Below are 13256 nucleotides of genomic sequence, written 5' to 3'. Positions count from 1 at the left end.
TATGTTTTCATATAATTTTCTCTTGTATTATATTTCCAATTTCACGTTTTCATATAATTTTCTTTCTTTTTGGGGGAATGTGGCGTGTGTATGCATACATTTATATCCAATTGCATTGTTTAAATCCTTAGATAGTAATTTCAAGGAATTTTAGCCAATGTTTCTGAAGTAGTCACCAATTTCATAATTTGTACATGTCATTCAAACCCCTTTCACCTGACGTATATGAAGAGCTAACGCTACATTTTGAAGGATAGAAAGAAGTTTAATATAAGTATCTGTCTTTAGTTTACATCTAGTTGTTGAAACAAGATACATATACTGAATGACTGCAGATAAAAACCTTTGTAATTTTGGTGGTGTGAGTTATCACAAAGAAAGCACAAAATGCACTTATTTTCTTTTTACTTAATTTCTGTTCCATGTTCAAATCATCTCATTTGCCTATGTGCCCTATATTTCAATCTGTCATTAACCCTCCTGCCTTCTAAATGGCCAAGGTAATTATGTCTGACCTTGCCCTTCTCTTACACTTGCACCATATTCACATAAACAGTAAATGGGGATTGTTTTATATCGTAAAAGTTCTCAGAAAGAATACTCTTGGGTAGCTTCTGTTCAGTGTAGATAAGAAACTCCAGCAGCTAACTAGCCTGCTAATAACCCAAAAAGAAAACAAATAGTATGAAAGAGAGAATGGTCAGAGAAAAGGCAGAAGAGAGAGCAGTCAAGAGGGGGGAAAAGGAGGGGGAATGAAGTTACAAGATAAGAAAGTAAAGAAGAGAAGGAAACAAAAGGAGAAGAAAAAGAGGATCAACTTTCGTGTGAAAGCTAACATTTTCCAAATTTTGGTGCATGGAAAACAAATTCAGGAAATTGTAGACTTTCTTATTGAATTTTTTTTTTCTTAAACTTACAGGAATTTCGTGGCAATGACACCAGGTGTCGGTTCTGCAGAGGATGTGCTGAAAGATCTCAAGTTTTGAAAAAGTATAGGATCCACTAAAAGAAATAAGTAGACCTATCAGTATAATGTAATAATAAAAATGACAATGGGATCAAATAGCCATGGTATATACATTTTTAAGAAGAAATTAACACTGAAATTAAGGGAGATAGATGGGAAAGCAAAGGCACTGATATAATAAAGTAGGCAATGAAGAGATAAGCTTGCAATATTTAAAGCAAAATAATATTAATAATATATTTTAAAGCACTTTCAGATTTTTCCAGATCTTTTCATACATTTTTATGGAGTCTAATAATAATCAGAAGTAGTCCGCTTTACGGACTTCATTTTTAAAGAGTGATAATTCTCCCTAATTTTTTATAATACATGTTGAATGGAGAAGTACTGAAAATTTTCACTCATTGTTTTGAAACTATTATGTTTTCTGATCAGTCAACTCTAAATGTTGCTTAGTATATCGTCTTCCAATACTTCTCCTAAACAATAAGTCTAGATGGATTTCTGGGCATAGATTGTAACAGTGATTTATAATACAGGATTTTACACATGCTATTGGAGTTAAACTAGAAGCTTTAGTATGTAGCAGACTCTAATGGCTTTGCAGCATTCCTGGGAGATTTCTGCAAAAGAGGTGGAGGGCTAAATTGAACAGCAATATATCAAGAGCACTTTCCTTTTGATCAGCATACTTATAGCAGGATTTGTTTTAATTAGAGATATATTTAGGTTTGATGATTATTACATGTGTTTCAGAAGTGCATTACAACTTCACTGGCTCAACAATTACTAGCAGTTTGTGTCAGAATCCTTCATTTGGGGAAAAATATTTTTAATGTGGTTATGCACAAGTATTTATGGTTTGTACTAACTTAAGCTATCATTATCCACGAAAATACATTCCTGATGTTTATTGTTTTGCTCTTACAATTTCTTGCTTTTTAAAATTATAATTGATATGAGAATGGCCATGGGTAAAATCAGAATGTTCACTATATTATGTTAATAGTAAAACTCTATGTGTGTACCTATGGTTTAATATGTAATGATATATAGAGTATACATGTGCTTAAGGTCAAATGGGGATGGTTACTATTATCTATAAACTGATAATAGTTTGGGGGCATGAGGAATTAACAATTTTGGAGTATTTAAATGATTCAAAAGAATTGAAAAAATAGACACTGCTATTTTATCAATTAGAAGCTCTTACCTCTTGATGTAGACTGTTTCAGGGAAGAATGGGGTCTTGAAAAACACAAAATATACATAAATTTTGCTTCCCCAACCGACTGGTTAGCTTTCAAGAATAAGAAGTATGTTAGCAGTCCCACACGGGTCAAGAAAATAGATCAACTGAGCTGTGGCTTGGTGAATTCATGGTTAGTTTTTTTTCCCTTGTGAGCACTACCAAATTTTGAGGCTAAGGTGGGCCCTAGGCAGAATTATGAAGTAGATGAATTTTTCTCCCTCCATTTTTTTCCCCAATGTCTCCTTCTTCCTGCAGAAGGCCTGACTGCCTTTGGGCTCCCAGGGATAATCAGCAACCCCTTGCTGTTCTCTCACTTTTCCAAATACCCGCATTGTGGAACTCATCAGCAGTGTAAAACAGATACCATGTTCTGACCTCCCCTGAAATGTGTAAATGGTGTTCTAAGTATTCATGAAACCTGAGGGGATGTGAGTATGTGTTTGTATTAAAAAACACCAAGGGTGTCTGTCTATTCAATCTCCTTCTGCATCACTTCAAGATGTGTATTTATATGTTTAATATGTATTCGCCTATGAAACTCAGCATTAAGACATGGCCCTGTCAACTGTTAGGGGGTAATTGCTAAGTCTAAGAGAGCAGAGGTAGTCTTCCTTTCATCCCACCTATGCTCTGTCTCCTTAACTAGACTGAAGCCCCCTACACATGGGCAGGGCCTCCGAGCTCAGCAGTCCCTGGCAGTGCCTATTATGGTGCTCTGTTGTGATGTCTCCTCTGTTGATCTTCCTGTCTGGCTGACTACCTCAGAAGAAATGTTGTTTCCATTCTCCAGGGTCTTCTCGAACTGAAGGAGAGAACCTAGCTTCAGAACTGGTGTAAGCGGTCAAGTGTATTTTGTTTCTTAGTGTTAGAATGAACAAGTCTGTTGACATTCTAAATGGCTGAAAGTCCACCTTATAATGGCAATTCATTAAATACATATTATGGTGATTCACATCTCTCAATGGCATCACACCAGCATGCCCTTTACTCCTGGGAGAATTTATTTTCTCAATGGACCATAAACAAAATACAAATGTTTTAGATGAAACTTTAATGCACTGTCACGGTAAAGCCACAGCAGGAAAAAGCCACCTGGAGAATAGCTTTTGAGAAGGTGCTTATAATCTGCTCACTTTACTGCTAAAACTGTTTTTAACTCTACTTTAAATTGCTTTTTGGCTGAATGTTTGTGTGTGTGTGTGTGTGTGTGTGTGTGTGTGTGTCTGCCCAAGAATACAGAATATTTTGATACATGTAACCATGGATTATACTGAATAAATCAGAAATATCAATGGCAAATACTGGCAAATAAATTTGTTCAATGTAGATGACTTATCCAAATAATTAAAGACCAGAAAACCGCTACTACTTATTGCACATTAATTATCTGAATAGCTATCTACTTATTTCAGGAAAATGTCAAATTTTTCTTTGATGATTTCTGAAGAAAACCTAATGTTTTAAAAAAATACCAAAGAAGCTGTTACAAAGTGAAAAGCTTAGTCAAAACAATTTTATTTATGAAAAATCAGTTTGCCTGATTCAATTTTTTCCCACTGAAATGATTCTTTACATATCAGGTAGATACAGCCCAAATCTCTTGTAGACCATCAGGAACTATGTTAACAAGCACACATTTTAATTTGAAAGTTAATTCCTACAGCAAATACCATATAATTTATTTGATGCTGAGAAGCCTTATGTGTTATGAAAAACTAAATGAAAAATAAAGGAGGGAGGATGAAGCTAAACTAACCAATCTGTCATCTTTAAAATTGTGTAGTGAATATGTGGGTAGATCCATAATTAAAACTTATTGTTGGGAAATAGAATATTTTAGCCTTTAGGGGATACATTTTGAGATAGTTCAAAGTGTATTTATATGTGTAATGATTTTTCTAATAATATGCAAATTTTCTTTGTTAATCAAGATGCTTGTATTTTATATGTGCCACAAATATCACACAAGATTATCTTGATCTTTCCTCCTTTTTGTCCCTGACCTACATCACCAGCTTGAACATTCCACCCTATTTCAATGCTTTTTCATTTACATATTGCTTTAACTTCCCCCTTTTTTATGTCAATCAGGTAGTCTGAAAGAAACAGGGATAGCAGGGATTTTACGTGTTTTATCATAACCAAAAACCAAAAGCTTTAATTTGTACCCAGTTCTTCGTCTGCGGTCAGCATTGTCTTTGCTGCTCAGTAGACATATCTGAACATTTCCTGATATTGAAATTGTTGCTATTTTCATTTGCACATATCTCAAAAAACATTTTAAGATTCTCAGGGACAGTGTTTATAATGAAAAACATTCTGTTACTTTTTTCTTCCCTAGAGAATCAAGCGTGTTTATATCATGTAGAAGGTGCTTGGGAAATGTTTATAAGATTAGAATGATAGGAATATTTTTAAAAATTACTTCTGGCACTACACAGCACATGGAAATAATTTTTTGAGCTTGTGAATTCCTTTGACATATCATGTTTTTATATGAACAAGATGAACTGGATACCTTGTTTGGTTTGCTTTTGTCATTGGGGTACCTTTTGGTTTGTATGTTTAAAACACATCAAAAAAATTTTGGATGGCAGAATTATGTATATGGAAAGGTTTTCATTTAAATTGTATGATCAATACCACAGCCATCTACTTCTTACTGTAATGACACTAATTTAATGAAGGAAAATAATTGTAACTTCCCTCATTTACATCTATGTCTTAAACGATTACGGTAAAAGACTGTGAGCATTTAAAAAATATTTTATATAGCCAGTCATGGTGGTGCATGCCTGTAGTATTGGCTGCTTGGGAAGCCGAGGCCAGGGATCACTTGAACCCAGGAGTTCAATGTTACAGTGAGCTATGATCGCACCACTGCACTCCAGTCTGGGTGACAGAGCAAGACCCTACACTGGGATATATATAAAAGAAATAGTGGATAGTTTAAGATCTTTTGTTTTTTATTTCAAAGAAAATAAAAACAATTTACTTATTTTATAGTAGAAGTGGAGTGAATACTTTAAGGATTATGGTACATAAAGTATTCCATAATAAATATTCTCTCTCATTTTCTTACCATCATTCAAAGTGCATCCTTCAGCCCAGTGTTACTCATTTTCTTTGAGCTCATATCAAAGACTTACTCATGGAAACACTCTCTTAAAACCTATTCATATAATGTGCTGTATTGTTATCTAACCATTTCATGTGTATTAGACATCAAGATTGTAAACTTCTAATCCAATATATCAATTGTGCATTTCACAGCATTTTGCAATTATTCTAGAAATACTTGCTGATAGCTTTGTTGATTGACTGAAAATAGACTGCTATTTTGACATGACACTGCCCCAAAATTGGAAAGAGTAATTTCTTCTCTTTCTATTTATTATTAATCTCTATGAGTTTCCAAATATTTAAATATATTCCTAGCACAGCATTAAAGTTGTTTTTAATAATGTCATAAAATTGATAAGTTTTGTATCTGTATTTGTACATAAGTAAATAAATAAAAATTAAACCAAAATCAATGTGTTGTTTATTTGTACGTGTTGTTCTTTTAAGTTCCTGCCTTAACCAGACAGGATTACCGTAGTTACCATTCATTTTGGGTAATGTAATTTTATTTCTTATATTAATAAACTTCTAAAAATGCATCTGGAGTTAATTGAATGTAAAGGATTTTCTCTCTTTGCCATTTTTTCTTTGTTCTTACAAAATTTTGATAATTTAAAATTTTAAGCTGATTTACTTTTTCAATTATTTATCAATCGTACTACAAAATGGTTTATATTTGTTCAAGGAAAATGAACAAATACTTCAACAACCAAAAATATTTATTGAATGCCCAATATATAATAAGCACATTTGTTTAACAATAGGTCATATCAAAGAGTTGCTATCTACAATATCTAGTCTTCAGGAAATTCAAATTTACCACCTGAGTTTTTGTTTCTAAAATAAAAATCCAAATTATAGTATTTTTCACATCCTGGATAGAAAAAAAAAATACACTAGGACCTGCTCCACTGCTACCTCCACCCCATCTGACATGAACACCTTTCCAGTCACTTTCATGTTAGTTGACATGATCCTTACTGGGCAGTGATGAAGGATTTGGCTCATTCCCTTCACTTTTATTTTTACTGCCCCCCTGGGGCACCTTTAACCTATGAAACTTTCCTGATACAAAACAAGCAAAACCAGTAATCTTCAGTCTAACCAGAACAGGATAATCCAGTAGGTGTACTATGCATGGGCTTTTAACGTTAGCGACAGGGGCACTAAAATACTTAGAAGATTCTTTTTAAACTTCAAAGTCATTTATGAAAAGTAAATGAAAACTTCTCTGGAATTAGCACACTGATTTTATGGTCACTACATTTTTTTAAGCTTTCTTTTTTTTTTTGGAGATGGAGTTTCATGCTTGTCGCCCAGGATGGAGTGCAACGGCGCGATATCGGTTCACTGCAACCTCCTCCTCTGGGGTTCAAGCTATTCTCCTGCCTCAGCCTCCCGAGTAGCTGGGATTACAGGCGCCCGCCACCATGCCTGGCTAATTTTTGTACGTTTAGTAGGGATGGAGTTTCACCATGTTGACCAGGCTGGTCTCGAACTCCTGACCTCAGGTGATCCACCCACCTCAGCCTCCCAAAGTGCTAGGATTACAGGCATGAGCCACCAAGCCTGGCCTTTTCTTTTTAGCTTTCCTTTACTGAGAATTAAAACATACATAACAGTACCCATTATTTAGGTGCAGCAATTACTAATGCATGGCCGAACTTCCCACATAACCATTCATCCCTCTATCCATATTATTTTGAAGCATATTCTAGAAAGAAGATAAATCCATCCATATTATAGTATATCATTATTACAATTTTAATTTAAAATTACATTATATGCCTAAGTAAGTCAGAATACTGTATTATCTGTGCATAGAGGCTCTAAAAATCTTAACTTGGCTTCGACTGCAGCATATGTACATCTTTAAAGCCAGTGTGATACTTTACAAAGTGGACATTACACAAACACAATTACACGTGCTTAGAAATACAGTAAATAACTTAGATTGCTCATTCCTGGAAGCTCCTATCCATTCTCTAAAGGCTGTTTCTTTTTATCTTAGTGTTTACTTCTGAATTTTTCTCAAAGTTGGTGTTTTGTTATTCTTCTATGCTTTTATCCCTGATCCAGGTTAAATTTTTCCCCTAAGACCTGGCCAGTTTTTTCTTTTTCTTTTTTTTGTCCCTCAAAAAGAAATTTGAATTTCTTTTTTTTGTCTCTCTCTCGCTGGCTCTCTGTTTCTCTCTCTCTCTCCTGTTTCCCTCCCACTTTCCTCATTTTCTGCCTCTCTTTCCCTTCCTCCCTAGCTCTTTCTGATCTTCAGTGCACAGTTTGACTTTTTGAGAAATGTAACCAATACTGATCAATATACAGACACTGATATCACCAAGAAAATTCCCCGTGCACTTTCCTGGTAAATCCTGGCTTACCCCCTACACCCAGAGGTAATGACTGTTTGATACCTGGCATTATAGATTTGCTTCGATTGTTCTGGAATTTTGTGTAAAAGAAGTTATACAATATTGTATGCTTTTGCGTCTGTCTCTCTTAGCACAGCATCATGTCTGTGAGATTCATCAATGTCATTGTGTGTATCAATAGTTGGTTTCTTTTATTTTTCTTTGCTCAGTTTTAATCCGTTGTGTAAATATATCACAATTGGATCAAACATTCCCATGTTGATAGACATTTGAGTTGTTTACAGGATTTGACACTTATGAGTAAAACTGCTACGAATATTTTTGTATGAGTATTTTTGAGAGTTTCTGTTTTTATCTTGGGTAAATACATGATCAGTTTTATCTTTTTGGATCTGTATTTTTACCTTTCTTTGGTAAATACTTGGTAAGTCTTATAGAGGTTATTAATTTCATTTACCTATTCAAAAACTCAGCTTTTGGTTTTTCTTGACTGTCTTTTTTATCTGTTTTCTTTTTTTTTATTGGTTTCACCCTTTATGCCTACCTTCTGCTTACTTGAGGTTTAATTTACTCTTCTTTTACCTGTTTCTTATGATGGAAATTTAGATAATTGATTTGAGTGCTTTCCTCTTTTCTAATATTAGAGTTTAATGTGATAATTTTCTCTCTAAGCACTGCTTTAGCTGCATCCCTGTTTTGATTTGCTGTTTCTCATTTATATTCAGTTTATTTTTCCTGATTTTTCCAGTGACTTTTTTTTGATCAATTTTATTTAGAAATGTGATTGAAATTTCTGTATATTGGGCGGTTGTTTCCAGACATTATTCGCCTGTTGATTTCCCTTTCCATTGTGGACACAGAACCTACTCTGAATGATTTCAATCCTGTTTAATTTATCGAGGACTATTTTATGGGCCAGAATATGATCTATTCTAGTGAATAATCTGTGTTCACTTGAAAAGAAAATATTTTCTTTTGTTATTGAATGACGTGTATAAATTACATTTAGGGAAATTTGGTTGGTAATATTTTTATAGTCTTCTGTAATACATCCTGAGTTTTCTATCTATTTATTCTATCAATTATTGAAAAAGGGGTGTTGGAACCTTTAACCTGTAATGGCTATGGTAGTTATCTATTGCTGCCTAGCAGAATACCACAAAATGTAGTGACAACATAAAGCACCTATTTATTATTTCAGAATTTCTGCGGGTCAAGATTCTGGATGTGCTTAGCTAGGTTCTCTGGCTCTGGATCTCTCACAAGTCTTCAGTCTTCTCAAGGCTTGATGGGAAGGACTCACTTCCTGGTTCACACATGTGCTTCTTGGCAGGACTCAGTTTCTCTTGGGTTGTTGGGCCGAGGCCTCAGGTTTTAAGAGCTGTTGCCCAGTTGGTTCCTTTTCACATGAGCATCTCACAACCTGGCAGTGGTTTCAAAAAAGTGAGGAACTGAAAGAAGAAGTGAGAGTTCCAGGGAGATAGGGAGTTCTAGCAAGACCTTGTATCCTAATCGCAAATGTCACATCCTATCACTTTTACAATATTCCATTGATTAGAAGCAAGTCATGAGGTTCAGCACAAACACAAGGGCATGAACACTAGGAGATGGAATCATTGGGAGCCATGTCAGAAGCTGCCTATTACAATAGTAGATTTGTGGCAGTCTCTTTTTATTTCTATCAGTTTCTACTTAATGCATTTTGAAGCTTTTTATTAGGTGCATAAACATGTAGGATTCTTACATTCTCTTATAGAATGGACTCCCTTTTCACTATCAAATGACCTTAATCTTTTCTGTGTTCTCTCCTGATTTTCTCTCTCTCTCTGTCTCTGTCTTATTTTTCTTGAACAGTCTTGCTTGAGGTTAATCCATTTTGTTGATACTCTCGAAGAAACAACTTTTGGCATATATTTGGGACTTGCTTTTTAATGTCTTCTGAAAATCACTATATTTTAAATGAGATGTTAAGTTAATTAACAGTTAATGTAATTCTTAATATGGTTGGATTTAGGTTTCCTATATTGTTATTTAATTTCAACTTGTCTCCTTTGTCCTCCTTTTCTGTCTTTGTTGTGAGTCATAGGATATTTTTAGAATCTTAAATATATTGGCTTTTAGCATAGCTCTTTGAATTATTGTTTAATGGTTGCTATAGGAATTATAACATACATTCTTACCTTTTTACAATCTATTTAGAGTTTCTATTGCACCACTTTGTGTAAAGTATATAAATCTTTCAAACATATAGGTCAATGTATTCCCCCACCTTAACCTTGATGATAAAACTTTTGCATATATTTTTTCTATTTATGGTATAGGCCCCATGCCTTAGTCCAATTTTTGTTGTTATAATGGAATACCTGAGGCTGGGTAATTTATAAAGAAAAGTGGTTTCTTTAGCTCATGATTCTGCAGGCTGGGAAGTTCAAGGACATGGCACTGGCTTCTACTTAGCTTCTGGTGAGGGCTTTTATACTGGGTCAAAATATGGTGGAAGGTCATAGAAAAACAGACTCCTATAAAGAGGGACCAAACATTAGTAGGAACCTCCCTTTATACAAATCCATTCTCAGGGGAACTAATCCATTCCTGTGAGAATTAATCCAGTCTCTCAAGAGTGAGAACACACTTGCTACCTGGAGAACAGTACCAAGCCATTCATGAAGAATCCACCCCATGACCCAAACCAAACACCTCCCACTAGGCACCACCTCCCAACACTGCCATACTGGGGATCAAATTTCAACGTGAGTTTTGGCGTGGACAAAACACATCCAAACAATAGCATCCCAGAATGTTGTAATTTTTTTTTTAAACAGTAATAGCATTTTAAAAAAATAAAGAGGGATCAATAGTGTTTTATATTTACCCAGATGTTTGCTATTTCTGAATTCAGAGTCCAGAGTGCTCACCATTACACCATGGAACCTCACAATGATGTTTGCTATTTCTAATGCTCTTATCTCTTTTTAAATATCTGAGTTTCTGTCTAGTATCATTTCCTTTTATCCTGATGAAATTCTATAACCTGCAGTTGGTAAATATATGTTTCACCAAATTTTGGATATAGTCAACCACTATGTATTAGAATATTATTTCTGCCCCATTTTCTTACTCTTGTCATAATAAACTTTAATTACATATATATTATACCATTTGGTATTGTTCCATGGGAACCTGAGGCCCTGTTAATTTTTTCAATCTATTCTCAGATTATTATTATTATTTTTTTTTTTTCCTGAGACAGGGTTTTGCTCTGTTGTAGAGGCTGAAGTGCAGTGACATGATCACAGCTCACTGCAGCCTTGACCTCCTGGGCTTAAGTGCTTCTCCCACCTCAGCTTCCAGAGTATCTGGGAATACAGGCATGCACCACTATGCCCAGTTAATTTTTGTAGTTTTTTTTTTTTTTTTTTGTAGAAATGGGATTTCACCATTTTTCACAGGCTGATCGACTCAAGCCATCCACCCCTCTTGGCCTCCCAAAGCGCTGGGATTATAGGTTTGAGCCACCATGCCAGATGCAGACTGCATTCTTTATAGTTATATATCTTCAAGTTTACTGTCTCATTCTATTGTCATCTCCATTCTGCTTTTGAGCCTGTGCTGTGACTTTTTATTTCATATATTTTATTTTTAAATACTAGTATTTAATTTTAGTTATTTTTGACATTTTTTACTTCTTTTTTGAGATTTCCATTTTTTACTCTGAGAATATTTTCTTTTATGTCACTGAGCATTTTTTTTTTTTTTTGGAGATGAAGTCTCACTCTGTTGCCAAGGCTGTAGTGCAGTGGTGCGATCTCAGCTCACTGCAACCTCAACCTCTGCCTCCCAGGCTCAAGCGATTCTCCTGCCTCAGCCTCCTGATGTCATTGAGCATAATTACAATAGCTTTTTCAGAATTTTTGTCTGCTCATGCCAATGCCTTGATTGTCTTGGAGTTGGTTTCTACGTTTTTTTTTTCTTGAGGATGGGTCACATTTTTTTTGTTTTTGTTTTTTTGAGTAATTTGGGATTTTACCTGAACACTGGGCATATAATGTTGGAAATAACCTATTTTAAATTCTTCCAAAGAGTGTTGATTTTTTCATTTGATTGTATTAGCAGGTAATAAAGTTGGTTGCAGTCAAACTGCAAACAATCTGTTTTGCAGCAACTCAAATCTCAGTATAGTTATTTCATTCTTAATTAGCTTCTGTGGTCTGCCTCATGCGTGTGTGGTTTAGGGTTCTGCAGTGCTTGTAAAGAAAACTTGGGGTTTCTTTTCTCTATCTCTCCTTTCTGGGATTATTCCTTTACTTTTCACAAGTTGCGGTATCTTTGAACTCTATCCTTTGTTTCTTTGAGTCAGAAAATCTGCAGATTTTCTATAGGAATTGTATCCACTCTGCATGGGGCCTTCTGCAGCATTCTTTTAGCCTAAGAGCTGTAAAAAAGGTAAAATACTCTGTGTTATTCCATTTTAAAGTGTTGACCACCCCTGATATCCATTTGCTTTTGTTCACTCTATGGTGCTTTCAGATGAATGTTTTGTTATAAAGGCAGTCCTTGCTACGCACAGTCCTTGCTATGCACAGTACTGCGTCAATGGAAACCTGTGAATTTTGTAACTGCGTCTTCTCTTTGCACATTAGCTGATACTATAGAACTGTATAAAGCAATGACATAGTTCTGATATGCACGACTTTTAACATGGTTTTAGGTAACACGCGGACTGCCTATATTTTTGTCCAGAGTCTATAGCTGTCTTCAGAAGGATTATTCTTGCTGGATCTTTCTTGTCTGCATCAGAAGAGGAACTCTTTCTCCTGATCATTTTCTATAATGGTCTCATGCTTTTTTACTTCATAGCACTTTTCACAATTTATAACTATTTATAGTTATAACTATGTCTATGTACTTATTTTCAGACTGTTTTGTTAAAATTTTTTGACAAATAGGAAGCAATCAATAGATATGCAAGGAATGAAAGGGTGAAACATTGCATGACTAAATGATATCTTCCATGATGGTAAAACTTAGGTAGCAAAATGGTTTTAATTATAGTCCCAAAAGATACTTCCAGGGACTGTAATCAGGTAAACAGTATCATCACAGGGGTCCACATAAGATCTCTATGTTTGTTTAAGAGCTAAAATAGACATTTTATTTGGAAATTATAGTAACAAGAACACTTCAGTCCTACTTTTAGATATTTCTGAATAATGCCTAATTGGGGAGGTGGGAAAGGCTTGACATGTTATTATTCAATAATAAAGCAAAGTTTTAAACACATAGATTTTTGTGTCATCGAATGATTAAGAATCAGTGTTTATATAGTTTTAACAGATCACAGTAATGCCATATTTATATGATTAGAGAGCAGATCTCAAATTTAACAGTTTAGAGACTCTCTTTATATCAGACAGCTACTGTAGCACTTAGCATAGGGTAGATGCTCAAGAAATGTTAGTTTATTTCTTTATTGCCTCATCCTTCTACTATTCATAACAAATCAAACAAGTACGCTTTTCAAACAGCTCAGTTTGCTAGTTTTCAA

Source organism: Pongo pygmaeus, chromosome 17 (assembly GCF_028885625.2).
Source record: "Pongo pygmaeus isolate AG05252 chromosome 17, NHGRI_mPonPyg2-v2.0_pri, whole genome shotgun sequence".
Classification (NCBI taxonomy): Eukaryota; Metazoa; Chordata; class Mammalia; order Primates; family Hominidae; genus Pongo; species Pongo pygmaeus.
The sequence above is the reverse complement of the archived record's forward strand: the minus strand, read 5'-3'. Positions refer to the sequence as shown.